General features: G+C 36.7%; 1 non-coding gene across 1 annotated transcript; it reads left to right on the top strand.

Annotated features, from left to right (window-relative positions):
* The first annotated feature begins 266 nt into the window (after positions 1 to 266).
* On the top strand, positions 267 to 457 carry LOC115899848. Its single transcript, XR_004059444.1, has one exon. It is a non-coding gene; the product is annotated as a U2 spliceosomal RNA (small nuclear RNA).
* Positions 458 to 21,912: the final 21,455 nt, after the last annotated feature.

Here is a 21,912-nt window from a genome sequence, read left to right as displayed (position 1 = left end):
GAACATAACTATACACCAGATTAGCATTACACTATTTGTAGTTACACACTTGGTCATAAGAAAATGAGTAACCTTGGACTAGTTATTTGCACACTAGGCTTTTCATAATTTATTTGCAGAAAGAGAGAATTGGATTAGATCATTTGTTTTCAATTGATTTCTTAGAAGTATTTATTATGATGCCTAATGTATTAACTCAGTATTTTGAAACATCCTTTATTTACTATCTATGAAGAAGTAATACATTTATTAGGAGATGATATATGATTGTTCCTCAGCCTTTTGGCTAAGATCAAGTGTAGTATCTATTCTTTCCAGTTTAATACTTGATATGTCCTCTATTTGAGGATGCAATATTAAATGAATTTTTGGAACTCAGAGATGGAATAGGAGCTTGTTCAATCCACTTCACATATTGACCTGGCCTATCAATAGTCTCAGAAATGGTACCTCCAAGAGGAATTTTAGAAAATACATTATTTACTTTTCTTTTAAATATAACAAAATACTGCATAGTATTAAATGAGACCTTTTGATCTGAAATGTAACTATTAGTTACTACAGTCTAGCTAAATGGAAAGAATCAACATTTTATTTGGCTTACTGTGGGTAAGTCTCCTTTCTTTGGTCATTTGTTCTACTAAGGTATTTCAAAGATGAGTTGAGATCTCTTGGAGACCATTAAATCCCAGGTAGGAATCCATCACAAATAATGACTGTGAAACTTCTTTTGAATTTTTGAAATCCTATGAGCCTTTCTCCTTTCTCATTTGAGCACTGAAATAAGAATTTCACATTGTTTTCCTGACTATGAAAGAAATTCAGTCCTGGGACTCTTCTGGTAACAGTTAAATTAAGCCAACATTATTTATTTTGTGTTTTTTTTTTTTTTTTTTTTTTTTTTTTTTTTTTTTTGTATTACAGAAAGCCAAGTAAACAATAAAAGTTTTTTTTGAGGTCTTTTTCTTTCAGTTGATATCTTAATCAGAAATTTTCATTTTCTCTATCACTATTATAGTGGATAGTGAACATTTTAATATTGCTCAAGACTCTTTTTCTATGAATATACAGTAATTATTGTCTCATTGATTGTGAGCTCTGGAGTAGGTTAAAAAAATGTTTATTTTAGTGTCAAAAAGAAGATTAAAATGCAGAATGGTTACTTTTTATAAGGCAAAATAATGAAAAGCATAACAATGGCTACTGGAAAGTTACTTTTTAAAATAAATTGTTTAATATTAATGAATTATTTTATAGCGATTTATTATTTTTGCTCTTGTGGAAAAGTCATGACTTCTGAATTTATGATGAATTTTTATTATTAGTCTTCTACAAATTCCTCACATTTCATGAATTCCAGATAATACAATACTATTAATTGCAGATAATAGAATAGAAACACATACTATTTTATACACACAGACACATACTCACACATATAGTTATATTTCACCTAATTTCAATAATAATAGTTTGCCTCAATAAATGCTTTACAATGTTCAATGATCTAATTTAATGATCATGGCAATCTTTTTCATGTTTGTAGTGGAAAGTCTGGAGGCTCAAGTGACTTCAACAAGGTAAACTTAATTAATAGATGATTTGCTCTTATAACTTAAATATTCTATTTACAAATTCAATCTTGACTCATTAATTTACTGATTAATCTATTCTATGACTATTTAATGAGACATGTGTAGCAATAAGGACCCACAGAGTTTCTCCTTCATGAGAATATACATTGTAGGGTAGGAACAAGACAATAGCCAGTGAACAAACAAACCAGGAGTTTTCAAAGTGGTATGAAGTAGTATAAATTTAGAAAAGAGTAGAGTAACAAGATAGAGACCGATGGATTCAGGTGGGAAGGTTGACATCCTTACAGACACACTTGTCAAGGATGATGCCTTTACAGAAATAATATTTTAATTTAGGAATGAAGAATGAGAAGGGGAAAGTAATCTCTAGTGCTAAGTGAAGCTATTCTATGCAGAATAAATAGGAAGGTCAAAATTTCTGAAGTAGGAAACAGTTGAACCAGTGTAATTTACAGGAAGAGTTTGGTTCTATAAGAAAGAGATAGAAAGAGAGCTTTATTCTAATAAATAATGGATAGGGCAGAGAGAGAAAAGGTTGGAAAGACATTTAGGAGGCAGATCATGCAGTCTTGTGAGTAGCTGGATATAGGGGAAGAGTTCAATGGAATCTACAATCATGCTGGGATGGACCTTTCAGTTTTAATCAGTGTATTGGAATGGACTCAGATCCCTTATGACTAGGAATGAAAAATCTAATGATCTATCTTCCAACTACGTAAAATTGTAGGTGTTTCTCTCATTTTTATTACAATCAGATTCAACTAGATTATAAAAAAAAATAGTACAAGAGACAAACTGAATGGATTTGCATGAACATGTGAGTGTGTGTGTGTTTGAATCCTTATTATCTTATCCCTCTAGGAGAAGACAAATTACTTTAATCAATTTTTAATAAAATTTATGGAAAAAATACTGTTATATCTCTACATAGCAGCAAGTGTCATGGTTCTCATTTTAAAAAAACACACTTCTTATATTTAAATATTTTTTCTTTCCTAAATTTAGGGATTAAAATCAGAAACAGTACACTAAGACCACTCAAGCATTTTATGTACTAAATATATATTCCTTATATATTTTGCCTATAGAAGCAAGATCATGAAAGATGATACACAGTGCTCAGTAATGCTGACGAATTTCACCATGAGAGTAGTCCTCAGACTACTTGAATTCAGAACTCATTTACTCTTCAAAAAAATAAATACTCCAAATATTTTGTGTATGTCAGTCATATCTATAAACACTCATTGTATTATATGTTAAAACTGAATTTTAAAAATATCTCTGTTAATTTATTTGGGGAGTAACAATAGCAAGCCCATAACATATTAACATAAATAACATTTTTATTGAAAAAATCTATGTTTTCCAAGCCAAAACAACATTTCAGAGAAGAATAGCATTGTTTATATATTTTCAAATCTTTTAAATATCGTTTTAAATAGAATTTGCACATCTATTTCTACATTCAATCTATTGTCATATATTGTGTGGTTGCCATATGTGAAAGAAATCACACAGATAAGTAGTTGGAAAAGAGAGTAATATTTTAATAGTCTTTTAGATAATTGTGGCTATTCTTTTTTGGCATGACACCAAAACCAAGTTGTAGTTTCTTAAAGGTTAGTTGTAGTGTGGAATCTGAAAGTATCCTAATAAACTTTTCTTATTCTGTCTCATTAAAATCCACTGGTTTATCTAAAATTTTAAATGCGTCTTTACCTATGAATTATGCTATACTATTATGCACTGGTTATTTGGAAAATGATGGTTGACTGAGTTTTGCAGATCCCTCAAATGTTGACACATTTCTTTATATGATATTTTAAAAGCAACATTAATGGTATCTCCTGTCTTATCAGGAAAGTCATTACAAATTAGGAAACTGTCAGGCACTGAGTTTTACACACCATTACTTTTGCTCTGTCAGTGAAAATAAGAACAAGTAAAAAGGCAAATAACATCTTAGTATTATTAATAAAATAGTTTTGACATTGCAGATCCCCTGAAAGTGTCTCGAAGATCCCCATGGGTCTGCAGAGCACATTTTGATAAGTGCTGCTTTATGACACAGGCCAAGATAAGCTTAGATTTTATTTTTAGAGCATTTTGAAGCTTTTGAAAAAATTTAAGCAGAGGAGTAATATGATCTTGTTTAAGATTTAAAAATAAGAATTTTGGTTACTAAGTGGAAAAGGATTTTTGGGGGGAGTAAGAAGGAAAATAGGAGAGAGATAAATTAGAAGGAATCATATGTAATACAAGAAAAGAGTTAACGGTGACTTCGAGTAGAATGGTTAACAGTGGAAATGGAGGGAAAATGACAGAAAGTTTTGAAGACAGAACCATGGACTTGCCAATAGATTAAATCTGAGATACTTTAAGCTATGGTGACAGTTACTTATGGAAGAGGCTTAGGAGAGGAATAAAATGTTTTGAAGAACAACAAAAGTTCTTTTTTTACATAATATTAATTATAAAAATACTTCATTAACTGTGCTGAGGGGAAAATAGTATATATTAATTATAAAAATATTTAATTAACTGTGTTGAGGGGAAAATTGTATCTTCTAAATATTGCTCTTGTGTCCTGCAACTTTAGTAAACACTCTGCATTAGTGTTAGTCGCTTTTTAATGGATTTTTAGGAATTTCTATATTGCAAATAATGTTTGAAGATACAGACAGTTACGTTTCATCTTTTTTACTATGAATATCTTTTTTACTTCTTGCCTTATCTCATTTGCAAGGGGAAGCCATCTCTCTGTATTTTTTGCTTTTTTACTGATGCATAATATTTGTACATACTTATGGGGTACATGTGACATTATTTATAGACTGTGTAATAATGAAGTCACAGTATTTGGGTTGTCCATCACCTTGACTATTTATTATTTCTATATTTGGGAACATTCCAAGTCCTCTCTCATAGCTATTTTGAAATACACAATTTATTGTTGTTGACTATACTCACTCTACTCTGCTATCAAACATTACAATTTATTTTCTATGTAATGTATGTTTGTACTCATTAACTCTTTACCACCCACTCTTCATAGACACTCCCCTCACTAATCCACATACCTTTCCTAACCTATGGTCTATCCTGGAGAATTCTTAAGTACTAATTAGAAAAATGTGTATTCTAGGCCAGGCGCTGTGGCTCACACCTGTAATCCCAGCACTTTGGGAGAAAAATGTGTATTCTGTAGCTGTTAAATGAAATATTCTGTAAATATCTCTTAGGTCCACTTGGTCCAATGTCCAATTTAAATCCAATATTTCTTTGTTAATTTTAGATGATCTGTCTAATGCTGAGACTGAAGTGTTGACATCTGCAACTATCATTGTACTGAAGTCTATCTCTCCTTTAACATTTAATATTGTTAGCTTTATATATTTGGGTGGGCTCCAGTGTTGGGAGCACATATGTTTAGAATGGTTACATCCTCTTGCTGAATTGATCCATTTATTATTAAATGAAGACCTTCTTTGCCTCTTTTTGTAGTTTTTGACTTACAGTTTGTTTTATCTAAGAAAAGTGTAGCTACTTCGACTCGCTTTTGGTTTTTGTTTGTATGGAGTATCTTTTTACATCCCTTTACTTTCAGTCTGTATGTGCCTTTACAGGTGAGGTGAGCTTCTTGTAGGCATCATATAATTAGGTCAAGTTTTCGTATCCATTCAGCCGCTCTGTATCTTTCAAGTAGAAAGATTAATCTGTAACTTTTAAGATTCTCATTGATATGTGAGAGCTTATTCCTATTATTTTAATAGGAATTGATTTCTGATATTAAAATAATTAATATCATTATTTTAATTGACTTCTGGTTGTTTTGTATATTTTCTGTTCCTTTTTCTCTCCCTTATTATTTATCATTGTGGTTCAGTGGTTTCCAGTACTGGTAACATTTGATTCCTTTCTCTCCCTTATCTGTGTGTTTGCTTTACTAGTGGACTTTATACATTGATGTATTTTCATAATTGTAGCTATCATCCTTTTGCTTCCAGGTGTAGGACTCCCTTAAGGACTTTTAGTAGGGCTGGCCTACTGGTGATAATTTTTTTCCACTTTTGCTTGTCTGGTAAAAACTTCATTTCTTGTTCATTTGTAAAAGATTACATTATTTGGTATATTATTCTTTATGGTAGTTTGTTTCTTTCAGCACTTTGAATATATGATCCTATTTTTCTACTAGACTATAAGGCTTTTGCTGAGAAGTCCACTCTTGGTATCACGCGGGTTCTCTCATAAGTGACTAGTTACTTTTATTTTGCTATTTATAGAATGCTGTATTTGTCTTTGACTTTTGATCATTCGACTATAATGTGCCGTGTAGAAGACCTTTCTGAATGTATCTGCTTAGAAATCTCTAAGCTTCCTGTATGTGGATGCCTAAATCTTTTGTTAGACTTTGGAAGTTTCTAGCTATTTATTTTGTTAAGTAGGAGCTTTTAAATCTTTTTTTTTTTTTTTGTCTTTACACTCTGGAACACCAAAAAATTTGAAAATTTGGTAATTTTATGATGTTCCATATGTTGTGTAGACCCTTTATTTTTTAAATTCTTTTTTCTTTATGTTTGTTTGGCTGGATTATTTCAAAAGACCTGTCTTCAATTCCTGAATTTATTTTTCCTGCATGATCTAGTCTATTGTTGGAACTTTTAAATGTATTTTGTATTTCATTTAATAAATTCTTTAGTTACAAAATTTTTGGGGGGGTTTCTATCTCTTTGATAAATGTCTCATTTATATCCTAAATTGTTCTGATTTATTTATATTCTTTTTTGAAGCTTCTTTAATATCATTATTTTAAGTTCCTTTCCTGGAACCTTATAAATCTCTTTTTCATTAGAATCTGATGCTGGAGAATTATTGTGCTCCTTTAGAGGTATCACATTGTCTTGTTTTTTTACATTTCTTATGTCATGTTGATATTGTGCATCTGGCGTAACAGTTGCTTCTTCCATTTTTTTTTTTTTTTATTTGTTATAGTGGAGGATAACTTTTTTCCTGAAGATATATCTATGCTATTGGTTTGAAAGAGTGTTTTGGCTTTGATTCAGGGTACATGAAGTAATTTAATCTCTGCATTATTTCTTCAGCTCTAAACAGTGTCAGTGTTGTCTTTGGTTTTCTTGGTGGTGTAGAGTGTTGTTGTAGTGAAGGCTGTGGTAAAGTTTTGACGGAGACAGGAACTACATCTACATAGACTGTATCTTTGGGTCCCAGTGGTAGCAGTGGTAGGCTAAGCATGCTTGTCCCCAGGGTGGCATGTGCTGGCACCAGTGTTATTGGTTCTAGGTGGGCTTATTCTTGGTCTTCCAGGCAGCTTGCTCAGGTGCCAATACTAACAGTGGTGTACCTGCTGGGTGGGCACATTTTCAGGCCAATGGGAAGCAAGCATAGCATGAGCAATGGCAGCAGCAATGGCAGGAAAAGCCTCTGGCTCTCAAGTGGTCCATGCTGGTGTTTGCGGTAGCTGTAATAGGTTGAGTAGGCCAGTATCCTGGCCCACCAGTGACACATGAGGGTGTGTACCAGAGGTGGTGGTAGTGGCAAGTTGGGAAGGCCCAAATTCAGTCCCCCAGGAGCAGTGCCAAGGTAAATTTATGGTGGACTCAACTGGGCAGTTCCCAAGCCCCCAGATGCCATGCTTGGGCTCTGACTGGGGTCAATGCTGGGCTGGGTAGACCTTTCCTCTGGCCTCCTGATGGTAGATACAGGTGCTGGCTGTGGCGGGCAGGGAGAGGATGATCTCCCAGGCCTCCAGTGGAATGTTCTGGTAGAGGCAGCAACAGCTGTATTTCAGCCCTGCCACTGAGGAGGGTCGGGCTGCTTTTAGCAGCAACAGTCATACGTAAGTGGCTGGGTAGCATGCAATTCACTCACCTTTTGGCCCGGTGATGGCATCCCACGGCAGTTGTGTCTGTAGGCAGGGGAGTTTGTCCTTGGGGCATGTGAAAATGCATGACTGCTTCACTGTAGGCAGTGGAGTAATTGCCAGTGATTTGTACTTCAGCCCTGGCAGCAACAGCTACCTTTGGTGGTGACTGGACATGGGGAGTGTCAGTGGGACTGCATGGATATGAAGATGCAGGAGCTGCTGGGCCACTAAGCAGGATGCAGTATGGTGGGGGCTGGGATCTCAATATGACACCTGCTGTGGCTGCTTAGGATTAGGGGTGTGTGGGGCCTTTCTGGAACAATGCTGTCTTTTAGTCTCCAGGCAGCTTCCTTTGCTAGTCTTGGGCTGTGATGGTCTAGGGGCTCTCCTGTGGCTAGGGTTGAAGAAATCTGCAGTAGTCATGTAGGCTTCCGGGATACTCTTGCTTACCATTTTCCTTCATTGAGTCTCCAAACTCCCAGGTGATCCTGGCAGAGCAGGGTGCCTCACTTTCCTCTCCTTCCCTGCCTTAGGTGTTGTCTGTCACTTCTCTGTTGGATTCCAATTTTCTCTCTGAGATGATCTATTTGAAATGTGATTATTTACTTGCTATTTTGGCTCTTCTCTGTGGAGAAAGCAAGTACCAGGTGCCTGCAATCAGCCACTTGAAGCTCTTCTCTAGGTAAAGCCCTGTTACCTGGAATTTTTTATGTTAAAATGTTTTTAACTCAATTCACTTTTTAAAATAGTTATAATGAAAAAAATAGTTACAATGCAGTTTCCATCTTTCAAGAAGTTTACGCATTTTATCTAAGATGTTGGATTTATGGGCCTAGCACTGTTCGTACTATTCCTTGATTATCTATTAAATGCCCATAGGATCTATAGTGATGCCTCCTCCTTTATTTGTTATATCTGTAATATATTTTCATTCAGTTTTTCCTTTGTCAGGCTGGTTAAGAATGTATCATGTTTTCTGATCTTTACAATGAACCAGGTTGTGGTTTCACTAATTTTTAAATTGTTTTTCTGTTGTTAATTATACCAATTTCTACTTTTGTCTTTATTTCCTTCCTTCTCCTTGCTTTGGGTTTAATTTGCTTCTTTTTTTTTTTTTTTTTTTTTTTTCCTGGCTTCTTAATATTGCAGTTTCTCTTATTCATGTGACATATTTTATCGTTTCTGTATAAACTGTATATTTCCCTTAACTTCATCCTACTATTTTTTTATACTGTGCTTTCATTTTTATTTAATATGTTTTCTAATTTCCCTTAATATATTCTTTTGGACCAATGGGCTATTTAGAAATTTGTTGCCTAATTTACAAATATTATTAGTTTGCTAGGGCTTTCATAACAGATTGGGTGACTTAAAAAACAGAAGTTTATTTCTTATAGCTCTGGAGGTTACAAGTCAAGATAAAGGTGTCAGCAGGTTTAGTTTCTTCTGTGGCTTCTCCCCTTTGTTAGCGGATGACTGGCTTCTTTCTGTGCTCCTGCATGATCTTTTCTGCATATGCATGCCTGGTGTCTCTGTCTCTCTTAATTTTCTCTTCTCATAAGGAAATCAATCAGATTGAATTAGGACCCACCCTAATGACCTCATTTTAACTTCATTCCCCCCATAAAGACTCTATCTCCAAATATAGTCACATTTTGAAGTATTGGTGGTTGAGGCTTCAACACATGAATTTTTAGACGATACAATTCAACTCATAATGCAAATATTTGGTGATTTTAAATGTATACATATTTCTGTTATTGATTTTTTATATAAATTCTGCAGTGTGATTTTTATGTTTGTATGATTTTAATTATTTTAATTTTGTTAAAGTTTACTTTATCCCCAGAATATTCTCTTTCTTAGTGAATGTTCCATGTGCACTTGAAATAAATGTCTATCCTGTTATTGTTAGGTGGAGTGCTCTATATTTTTTTTTTCTTTTTCTTTTTTTTTTTTTTTGGAGTCTTGCACTGTTGCCCAAGCTGGAATGCAGTGGCACAATCTTGGCTTACTGCAACCTCCGCCTCCTGGGTTCAAGTGATTCTCCTGCCTCAGCCACCTGAGTAGCTGGGATTATAGGCACACACCACCATGCCCAGCTAATTTTTGAACTTTTAGCAGAGACGGGGTTTCACCATGTTGGCCAGACTGGTCTCGAATTCCTGACTTCAGATGATCTGCCCGCCTTGGCATCCCAAAGTGCTGGGATTACAGGCATGAGCACTGCACCTGGCCAAATGTTAATTAGGTCAATTTGGTTGATAGTGGTATTCAGCTTTTCTATAGCCTTGGTGAGTTTCTGACCACTTGTACTATCATTTACTGAGTGAAAAGTATACAAGTGTCTGACTATAATTGTAGAGTTGTCTATTTCTTTTTACAGTTCTATCAGATTTTGCATTTGTATTTAGAAGCTCTCTTGATAGGTGCATATACATTTAAGATTGTTATATCTCCTTGGAAAGTTAACTTTTTGCTATTACATAATGTTTTCCTTTATCCCTGATGATATCCCTTGTTTTAAAGTCTCTGATATTGATATAGCTATTCCTTTTGGGTATTTTTTTTTTTTTTTTTTTTTTTTTGCTGTTGTTGTTGCTATGGTTACATTCAGTGCATCACAAGTGTTCAATTTCTCTGTCTTATTTTATGTTTAGAATGGGGGCTAGTTTGCCAGAGGATTATTTTTAATAACTACTCCACTTTCAGCTCTAGGTCTTCCTTTTGTGGACATGCCTCAGAGACTGTCTCTCCCTGCTCTCAGATAACCTGCTGTTACATGTCATTCAGTGCTTGCTTGCCTGGTGGTGAGAGTGGGAAGAGAATGTTCTCTGCTCTTCTATTTTCAGTTTGTGGCAGTCTGAGGCATCCATTGTTTCCTTGGGTGTTGGGTATAGGGCATTCTCATTTGTGCTATCCTGCTCACTATAGTAGTAGACTTCTAACGGTCTGGTTTCAGGGTAAATGTATGCTCTACTGCAAGAGTAAAATACATATATATATATATATATTTATATTTTTATATTTTATATATATTATATTTTATATTTATATATAAATATAAATATAAATATAAATATATATATATATATATATTTTTTTTTTTTTTCCTTTTTCCTTCCCTTAGCTTCAGTTGGTCTTCATAGTGTCCAAAGGGCAACAAAGTTGTCTGCTCTTTCCAGGTGGTTGAAGGCTTTTGCTTTTTTAGAGAGATAGAGAAGATGGATTTGGGCAGAGATTTTTGCTTTTGTTGTAGTGACTGATGCTCCCTTCCCCAATCCTGTATAACAAGGAACAATTTCTCAGAACTCTTATCCTGTTCTTGTTCTTTCTTGTGAGTATCTAGTGATGTATGTAGAGAAGAGCTCTGAGTGAGTGTGAATATTTCTTGTGTCTGCAGCTACTAGGGCTTCTATATTTTTATGCTACCCACTTTAGCAATGTGTTAAAAAAATTAGGTAAAATGTTACTCAATTTTATGGTGTCCAGCATCATCTGTCACTGGTGAACAAGTGGTCACGTTATGTCTTTCCTTTAATACATCTGTATTTCTTAAGGTTTGGGGTTAGTTAGTTAACTTTTAACCTCAGCTCTCTGAGGAGCTTAAGAAAGGCTCTGAACTTACATTCTTTGCCATTAGTTTTGTTGTATGGAAGGGAGTGATAATCTTTCCAGTTTTCATCTTAAGCAGATGCCAAACATCTCAAGATCTACTCTTAAAAATTCAAAATGGGCTGGTCTCAGTAGTTTATGCCTGTAATTCCAGCACTTTAGGAGGTCAAGGTGGGTGGATCACGTAAGGTCAGGAGTTCGAGACCAGCCTGGCCAATATGGTGAAACCCCGACTCTACTAAAAATGCAACAATCAGCTGGTTGTGGTGGCAGGTGCCTGTAATCCCAGCTACTCGGGAGACTGAGGCAGGAGAATCGCTTGAACCTGAGAGGTGGAGGTTGCAGTGAGCTGAGATCGCGCCATTACACTCCAGCCTGGGGGACAAGAGTGAGACTTCGTCTCAAAAAAAAGAAAACAAATCAAATTAGAAAGTTCTATTGAATTTACTTTAGATTTGAAACTATCCTATCCTACTTTGAGTCTAAAAATATGCCTGAACTATTAAATATAGCTTTGGATTTTAATAGGGTCTTTATGACATCAAGATGCTTTAAGATGTTTCTCTGATGTAAAACTTTTAGGAAAATAGTCAAACACACTTTTTATTAAACTCCAATCTGTAGTGTTGTTTTCAAAGATAGCCATCACAGAAATTTGTTACAAGTATTCTATTTTTAATTTTTAGAATGCCAAGATAAATTAGCCTCTTTTTATGTACATACTTTCTTCCTTAAAATAGTTCCAGAAAATATTGACTTCCTTTGACATAAACTTCATAACATACCAATAGGGTGAGTTGTTTATGCACTGAAGATCCCTATTGTTGGATATAATCCTAGGAAATTTGCCAACTATGAAATAGAGATGATTTGGCTTACAGGTCATCTTTTAAAGTCTCTACAGGGAGTTAGTCAATCAGCCAATACTTCAAAAGAAAGACCACTTATAATAACATATAATATACTTTAGTCATTTCCATTATTTCGTCTTTAAGTTCTTTCAAGGATCAGTCCAATTTCAATTACTCATTGATCATTTTTCCCATTTGACTTACAATGTTTATGTACATGAGCCTTGAACAGTATGGGGGTTAGGAATGCCAACACCCCATGCTGTCAAAAATCCATGTATAACTTTGACTCTCCAAAAATTTTCAACTCTTCAAAAACTTAATTATTAACAGTTTAATGTTGATCAGAAGCCTTACTTGCAACTGAAACAGTAAACACATTTTGTATGTTATATGTATTTTATAGTGTATTTTTTTTTGTATATTTATTTTTTTATTATACTTTAAGTTCTAGGGTACATGTGCATAACGTGCAGGTTGGTTACATATGTATACCTGTGCCATGTTGGTGTGCTGCACCCATCAACTCGTCAGCACCCATCAATTCATCATTTATATCAGATATGACTCCCAATGCAATCCCTCCCCACTTCCCCTTCCCCATGATAGGCCCCAGTGTGTGATGTTCCCCTTCCCGAGTCCAAGTGATCTCATTGTTCAGTTCCCACCTATGAGTGAGAACATGAGATGTTTGGTTTTCTGTTCTTGTGACAGTTTGCTAAGAATGATGGTTTCCAGCTGCATCCATGTCCCTACAAAGGACGCAAACTCATCCTTTTTTATGGCTGCATAGTATTCCATGGTGTATATGTGCCACATTTTCTTAATCCAGTCTGTCACAGATGGACATATGGGTTGATTCCAAGTCTTTGCTATTGTGAATAGTGCCGCAATAAACATACATGTGCATGTGTCTTTATAGCAGCATGATTTACAATCCTTTGGGTATATACCCAGTAGTGGGATGGCTGGGTCATATGGTACATCTAATTCTAGATCCTTGAGGAATTGCCATACTGTTTTCCATAATGGTTGAACTAGTTTACAATCCCACCAACAGTGTAAAAGTGTTCCTATTTCTCCACATCCTCTCCAACACCTGTTGTTTCCTGACTTTTGAATGATTGCCATTCTAACTAGTGTGAGATGGTATCTCATTGTGGTTTTGATTTGCATTTCTCTGATGGCCAGTGATGATGAGCATTTTTTCATGTGTCTGTTGGCTGTATGAATGTCTTCTTTTGAGAAATGTCTGTTCATATACTTTGCCCACTTTTTGATGGGGTTGTTTGTTTTTTCTTGTATATTTGTTTGAGTTCTTTGTAGATTCTGGATATTAGTCCTCTGTCAGATGAGTAGATTGTAAAGTTTTTCTCCCATTCTGTGGGTTGCCTGTTCACTCTGATGGTAGTTTCTTTTGCTGTGCAGAAGCTCTTTAGTTTAATTAGATCCCATTTGTCAATTTTGGCTTTTGCTGCCATTGCTTTTGGTGTTTTAGACATGAAGTCCTTGCCCATGCCTATGTCCTGAATGGTACTACCTAGATTTTCTTCTAGGGTTTTTATGGTATTAGGTCTAACATTTAAGTCTCTAATCCATCTTGAATTAATCTTCGTATAAGGAGTAAGGAAAGGATCCAGTTTCAGCTTTCTACTTATGGCTAGCCAATTTTCCCAGCACCATTTATTAAATAGGGAATCCTTTCCCCATTTCTTGTTTCTCTCAGGTTTGTCAAAGATCAGATGGCTGTAGATGTGTGGTATTATTTCTGAGGACTCTGTTCTGTTCCATTGGTCTATAGCTCTGTTTTGGTACCAGTACCATGCTGTTTTGGTTACTGTAGCCTTGTAGTATAGTTTGAAGTCAGGTAGCGTGACGCCTCCAGCTTTGTCCTTTTGACTTAGGATTGTCTTGGCAATGTGGGCTCTTTTTTGGTTCCATATGAACTTTAAAGCAGTTTTTTCCAATTCTGTGAAGAAACTCATTGGTAGCTTCATGGGGATGGCATTGAATCTATAAATAACCTTAGGCAGTATGGCCATTTTCACGATATTGATTCTTCTTATCCATGAGCATGGTATGTTCTTCCATTTGTTTGTGTCCTCTTTTATTTCATTGAGCAGTGGTTTGTAGTTCTCCTTGAAGAGGTCCTTTACATCCCTTGTAAGTTGGATTCCTAGGTATTTTATTTTCTTTGAAGCAATTATGAATGGAAGTTCATTCCTGATTTGGCTCTCTGTTTGTCTGTTACTGGTGTATAAGAATGCTTGTGATTTTTGCACATTAATTTTGTATCCTGAGACTTTGCTGAAGTTGCTTATCAGCTTAAGGAGATTCTGAGCTGAGACAATGGGGTTTTCTAAATATACAATCATGTCATCTGCAAACAGGGACAATTTAAATTCTTCTTTTCCTAACTGAATACCCTTGATTTCTTTCTCTTGCCTGATTGCCCTAGCCAGAACTTCCAACACTATGTTGAATAGGAGTGGTGAGAGAGGGCATCCCTGTCTTGTGCCAGTTTTCAAAGGGAATTTTTCCAGTTTTTGCCCATTCAGTATGATATTAGCTGTGGGTTTGTCATAAATAGCTCTTATTATTTTGAGGTACGTTCCATCAATACCGAATTTATTGAGCGTTTTTAGCATGAAGGGCTGTTGAATTTTGTCAAAAGCCTTTTCTGCATCTATTGAGATAATCATGTGGTTCTTGTCTTTGGTTCTGTTTATATGCTGGATTACGTTTATTGATTTGCAAATGTTGAACCAGCCTTGCATCCCAGGGATGAAGCCCACTTGATCATGGTGGATAAGCTTTTTGATGTGCTGCTGAATCCGGTTTGCCAGTATTTTATTGAGGATTTTTGCATCGATGTTGATCAAGGATATTGGTCTAAAATTCTCTTTTTTTGTTATGTCTCTGCCAGGCTTTGGTATCAGGATGATGTTGGCCTCATAAAAAGAGTTAGGGAGGATTCCCTCTTTTTCTATTGATTGGAATAGTTTCAGAGGAATGGTACCAGCTCCTCCTTGTACCTCTGGTAGAATTCAGCTGTGAATCCATCTGGTCCTGGACTTTTTTTGGTTGGTAGGCTATTAATTATTGCCTCAATTTCAGAGCCTGCTTTTGGTCTATTCAGGAATTCAACTTCTTCCTGGTTTAGTCTTGGGAGAGTGTAAGTGTCCAGGAAATTATCCATTTCTTCTAGATTTTCTAGTTGATTTGCGTAGAGGTGTTTATAGTATTCTGTGATGGTAGTTTGTATTTCTGTGGGGTCGGTGGTGATATCCCCTTTATTATTTTTTATTGCATCTATTTGATTCTTCTCTCTTTTCTTCTTTATTAGTCTTGCTAGTGGTCTGTCAATTTTGTTGATCTTTTCAAAAAACCAACTCCTGGATTCATTGATTTTTTGGAGGGTTTTTTGTGTCTCTATCTCCTTCAGTTCTGCTCTGATCTTAGTTATTTCTTGCCTTCTGCTAGCTTTTGAATGTGTTTGCTCTTGCCTCTCTAGTTCTTTTAATTGTGATGTTAGAGTGTCAATTTTAGATCTTTCCTGCTTTCTCTTGTGGGCATTTAGTACTATAAATTTCCCTCTACACACTGCTTTAAATGTGTCCCAGAGATTCTGGTATGTTGTATCTATGTTCTCATTGGTTTCAAATAACATCTTTATTTCTGCTTTCATTTCGTTATGTACCCAGTAGTCATTCAGGAGCAGGTTGTTCAGTTTTCATGTAGTTGAGCGGTTTTGATTGAGTTTCATAGTCCTGAGTTCTAGTTTGATTGCACTGTGGTCTGAGAGACAGTTTGTTATAATTTTTGTTCTTGTACATTTGCTGAGGAGTGCTTTACTTCCAATTATGTGGTCAATTTTGGAATAAGTGTGATGTGGTGCTGAGAAGAATGTATATTCTGTTGATTTGGGGTGGAGAGTTCTATGGATGTCTATTAGGTCCGCTTGGTGCAGAGATGAGTTCAATTCCTGGATATCCTTGTTAACTTTCTGTCTTGTTGATCTGTCTAATGTTGACAGTGGAGTGTTGAAGTCTCCCATTATTATTGTATGGGAGTCTAAGTCTCTTTGTAAGTCTCTAAGGACTTGCTTTACGAATCTGGGTGCTCCTGTATTGGGTGCATATATATTTAGGAGAGTTAGCTCTTCCTGTTGAATTGATCCCTTTACCATTATGTAATGGCCTTCTTTGTCTCTTTTGATCTTTGATGGTTTAAAGTCTGTTTTATCGGAGACTAGGATTGCAACCCCTGCTTTTTTTTGTTTTCCGTTTGCTTGGTAGATCTTCCTCCATCCCTTTATTTTGAGCCTATGTATGTCTCTGCATGTGAGATGGGTCTCCTGAATACAGCAGACTGATGGGTCTTGACTCTTTATCCAGTTTGCCAGTCTGTGTCTTTTAATTGGAGCATTTAGTCCATTGACATTTAAGGTTAATATTGTTATGTGTGAACTTGATCCTGCCATTATGATATCAACTGGTTATTTTGCTCGTTAGTTGATGCAGTTTCTTCCTAGCCTCAATGGTCTTTACATTGTGGCATGTTTTTGCAATGGCTGGTACCGGTTGTTCCTTTCCATGTTTAGTGCGTCTTTCAGGGTCTCTTGTAAGGCAGGCCTGGTGGTTACAAAATCTCTAAGCATTTGCTTATCTGTAAAGGATTTTATTTCTCCTTCACTGATGAAACTTAGTTTGGCTGGATATGAAATTCTGGGTTGAAAATTCTTTTCTTTAAGAACGTTGAATATTGGCCCCCACTCTCTTCTCGCTTGTAGAGTTTCTGCTGAGAGATCTGCTGTTAGTCTGATGGGCTTCCCTTTGTGGGTAACCCGACCTTTCTCTCTGGCTGCCCTTAAGATTTTTTCCTTCATTTCAACTTTGGTGAATCTGGCAATTATGTGTCTTGGAGTTGCTCTTCTCGAGGAGTATCTTTGTGGTGTTCTCTGTATTTCCTGAATTTGAATGTTGGCCTGCCCTACTAGGTTGGGGAATTTCTCCTGGATGATATCCTGAAGAGTGTTTTCCAACTTGGTTCCATTTTCCCCCTCACTTTCAGGCACCCCAATCAGATGTAGATTTGGTCTGTTTACATAATCCCATACTTCTTGCACGCTTTGTTCATTTCTTTTTCTTCTTTTTTCTTTTGGTTTCTCTTCTCGCTTCATTTCATTCATTTGATCCTCAATCGCTGATACTCTTTCTTCCAGTTGATCGAGTCAGTTACTGAAGCTTGTGCATTTGTCACGTATTTCTCATGTCATGGTTTTCATCTCTGTCATTTCATTTATGACCTTCTCTGCATTAATTAGTCTAGCTGTCAATTCTTTCACTCTTTTTTCAAGATTTTTAATTTCTTTGCGCTGGGTACATAATTCCTCGTTTAGCTCTGAGAAGTTTGATGGACTGAAGCCTTCTTCTCTCATCTCGTCAAAGTCATTCTCTGACCAGCTTTGATCCGTTGCTGGCGATGGGCTGCACTCCTTTGCAGGGGGAGATGTGCTCTTATTTTTTGAATTTCCAGCTTTTCTGCCCTGCGTCTTCCCCATCTTTGTGGTTTTATCTGCCTCTGGTCTTTGATGATGGTGATGTACTGATGGGTTTCAGTATAGGTGTCCTTCCTGTTTGATAGTTTTCCTTCTGATAGTCAGGACCCTCAGCTGTAGGTCTGTTGGAGATTGCTTGAGGTCCACTCCAGATGCTGTTTGCCTGGGTATCAGCAGCAGAGGTTGCAGAAGATAGAATATTGCTGAACAGCGAGTGTACCTCTCTGATTCTTACTTTGGAAGCTTCCTCTCAGGGGTGTACTCCACCCTGTGAGGTGTGGGATGTCAGACTGCCCCTAGTGGGGGATGTCTCCCAGTTAGGCTACTCAGGGGTCAGGGACCCACTTGAGGAGGCAGTCTGTCCGTTCTTAGATCTCAACCTCCGTGTTGGGAGATCCACTGCTCTCCTCAAAGCTGTCAGACAGAGTCGTTTGCGTCTGCAGAGGTTCTGCTGCTTTTTTGTTGTTATTTATCTGTGCCCTGTCCCCGGAGGTGGAGTCTACAGAGACAGGCAGGTTTCCTTGAGCTGCTGTGAGCTCCACCCAGTTCGAGCTTCCCAGCGGCTTTGTTTACCTACTTAAGCCTCAGCAATGGTGGGCACCCCTCCCCCAGCCTCACTGCTGCCTTGCGGTTAGATTGCAGACTGCTGTGTTAGCAATGAGGGAGGCTCCGTGGGCATGGGACCCTCCCAGCCAGATGTGGGATATATTCTCCTGGTGTGCCCGTTTGCTTAAAGCGCAGTATTGGGGTGGGAGTTACCCAATTTTCCAGGTGTTGTGTGTCTCAGTTCCCCTGGCTAGGAAAAGGGATGCCTTTCCCCCTTGCGCTTCCCAGGTGAGGCAATGCCTCACCCTGCTTCAGCTCTCGCTGGTCGGGCTGCAGCAGCTGACCATCACCGATTGTCCGGCACTCCCTAGTGAGATGACCCCAGTAACTCAGTTGAAAATGCAGAAATCACCGGTCTTCTGTGTCGCTCGCACTGGGAGTTGGAGACTGGAGCTGTTCCTATTCGGCCATCTTGCTCCCGCCCCCCCCCCCCCCGGTGTATTCTTATAATAAAGGAAGCTAGAGAAAAGAAAGTGTTATTAATAAAATCAGAAGGAAGATAAAATATATTTACTGTACATTAAGTGGAAGCAGATCATCATAAAGGTCTTCATCTTTGCCATCTTAATGTTGAGTAGGCTGAGGAAAAGGAGGAAGAGGAAGGGTTAGTCTTGTTCTTTTGGGGTGGCAGAAGCAGAGGAAAATCCACATGTAAATGGACCAACATAGTTCAAATTCATATTGTTTAAGGGTCAAGTATATGTTTACCATCAGTTAATTTAATTACATTGGTTGCTTATATCAAAAGAAAATTTGAGCTTGACTCAATTCATAAAATCTTTGTGGAATAATGGAAATTAAAATTTCTTTCTTGTAGTAGTATTTCTTAAAAACATAATTATGGACAGACCCTGGCTTTAATTATATTCTAAAAATCATTTATTATCAATGTTAACATCCCTTCTAGAAAAATCCTTATTAAATAGCAACAATGATTTATTGAATAGCTAAAAAATATTATGCACTTTAATGAGCAGTGGATTTGCAATGATTTTTACTTCTATTTTTAGCTTTCATTTTTATTGCACCTGATCTGTTATTTATCATTTTATTTATTTGTTAATTAGCCTAGTTAAAAATGTCCTTTGGGAGGGACCACTTCTAGTAATAGTGCAGTAGGAAATTCAGAACAATACTGACATTGAAAACACCTAGAACAGCTAGAAAAATAAAGCTGTTTGAAGACACTGGAAAGTTAAGAAGCTAATAAGGAAATATGGGGTCAAGATATAAAAGAGTTGGAGAGGAAAGAAACCTAGAGAGGTGAGCCCATCATTTTAGAATGCTTTTACTTAGGAGATTTTTTACTTAGGGGATTTTTCTGATTACTGCAGAGGTGGCTGAAGGGTTGAGAAGCTGAACAAAGCTTTGACAGCCTTATGGAGCCTGAGGACAGAAACTGGAATCCAAGGCCCTCAGGCTTTATGTTAGGTCATAATGGTCTACAAGATAGGAGTAAGGGTTAATCAGAAACAGTTTAGTCATTTCAGGGACTAAAGCACAGTTTCTGCTCATCTCCTTGGAATTGGATTATGTGATATGAAATTCCAAGTGCCTGTAGCCATCCGCAAGTACAAAAGTATATTCTCTCTGAAGGAAAGTATAATCATTCCAGGCCTCAAATTATTTCTACGATATTATAAACCTTGGCACTCTGTCAAAGTAACAAGGTATATAATAAGACTACATGATTTAGAACCAAGGAAAACAATAGAAATAGAAATACAGTCTAAGCTATTGCAGTAAATGAAATAATGAGACACAGAATTTGAAATGGCTGAGCTTGATATAATTAAGGATTTCAAGACAAGATTGAGAATTTTGACTGACAACTAAAATGCACAGAAATAAGACAGATGAAAATTCAGGAATTAAAATAATCAGTAAACAAATTTATAATTATGAATGTGTTTAACATTACATTAGACACAGATGCAGACAGAATCACATAATGTATAGAGCAGAAAAAAGTATCTGGAAGAAGCATGGAAAAAGAAAAGGATGAAAAATGCTTTTAAAAAGAGCAGGAGGCCGGGCGCGGTGGCTCAAGCCTGTAATCCCAGCACTTTGGGGGGCCGAGACGGGCGGATCACAAGGTCAGGAGATCGAGACCATCCTGGCGAACACGGTGAAACCCCGTCTCTACTAAAAAATACAAAAAAAACTAGCCGGGCAAGGTGGCGGGCGCCTGTAGTCCCAGCTACTCGGGAGGCTGAGGCAGGAGAATGGCGTAAACCCGGGAGGCGGAGCTTGCAGTGAGCTGAGATCCGGCCACTGCACTCCAGCCCGGGCGACAGAGCGAGACTCCGCCTCAAAAAAAAAAAAAAAAAAAAAAAAAAAAAAGCAGGAAAGATATAAATAGTATGTTGAGAAGACCATGCACAGATGTAACAGGAGTTTCAGACGGAAAGAGTAAAGCAAATAGGCAGGATCAATGTTTGAAAAGATAATGCTGCTGAGAATTTTCTGACACTGATGAAATACATCAAGCTTCAGATTTAAGAATCACTGTGGATCCCATGCAAAATAAATACAAAGAAAATAAGAGCAAAATTGCAAAAAAAGCGATTATAGAGAGAACATTTTAAAACCATTTACTGACAAAAAATATATTATTTTAAAAAGAACAAAAATAAGCTTGAGTTCGGTTTTCTCAACAACAAAAAAATAAAAATCAGAATATACAGAAATCATATCCTTAAAGTATTAAAATACATTGGAAACTCTTTAATATGTTAAAGTTGTGCATGGATGTGTATACCTATAGGAAGAGTCATGAGACAAAAAGAGATCATGGTAAATCAACGTGATAGGGTGCAGCATAGAGGGAAGCCAAGATGCCATAAGGGAGATTTCATGTGGCCTGTGAGACAGAAAAGGAATAGCAGGTTCCTAGATTCTAGGAGTTTCTACTATACACTCTATTTTTTCTTTAAACATATTTATAGACTATTTGTTCGAAACAAAAGAGCTACACTGGAAGAAAGTTAAAACATGAGTCAAAACTGTCAAAAATTAAAATTGAAATTAGTTGTCTAAAGAGTATGAGAAACACTTGGGATGCTGCTCTGTAATGATTATTTCTTCTCATAAGGTTAAATGGTAATAATATACTGTGGTTATGGTTTTTAAGCAAATTTTAAGATGTCTGTGCTCCTTCCATAAGAAAGGCTAAGCATCTCAGAGAAGAAAGTGTGTCTGCAGATGTTTTACCTGAAAATGTTTCTCTTTTGGTTTTGAAAGCATGCTTCCTTGCTATTTGTTCTCCTATAACAGAATAGGAAACTATTGCTCCTCAAAGTCTTAAAAGTTTTGCTGAATCACACCATTATTGCAGTATCTACTAAAAAAAAAAAAAAATCTGCAAGTGTTCAGTGTTCAGTGCCCCTTGAAATGGCGTCCCACTTTGGCCTTCAGAGGTGGAGTGGCAGGGACTGGGTAACACTAGGATTCCTACTCCTTTCATTAGTAGTGACAGCTGTATGGCTCAAAAACTTTTGGAAAATTAAATGATCACATTTACATGTAGTTGGCTAGAAGCACTGCAGTTACTATTTGGGCTTTGTTACATCATCTGAAGAAAAAAAAGAAAGGCAGGATAAAACCTGCCTTTAGTTTTTCACCCTTCAATTAAAAAATATATTAATGTATGGTCTGGTCCAGAGACGGAGGCAATCCCTAATTTGGTAAATATGACTAGCTATTTTTGGCATTTGCTGAAAGGATTTACAATCAAATGGGAAAGAGAAGTTGCAGGCAGTGGTTCTCAAAGTGTGGTCTAATAAATTTCATTTT

The sequence above is a fragment of the Rhinopithecus roxellana genome, chromosome 9, assembly GCF_007565055.1.
Source record: "Rhinopithecus roxellana isolate Shanxi Qingling chromosome 9, ASM756505v1, whole genome shotgun sequence".
NCBI lineage: Eukaryota > Metazoa > Chordata > Mammalia > Primates > Cercopithecidae > Rhinopithecus > Rhinopithecus roxellana.
This window is presented reverse-complemented; position numbering and strand designations above follow the sequence as displayed.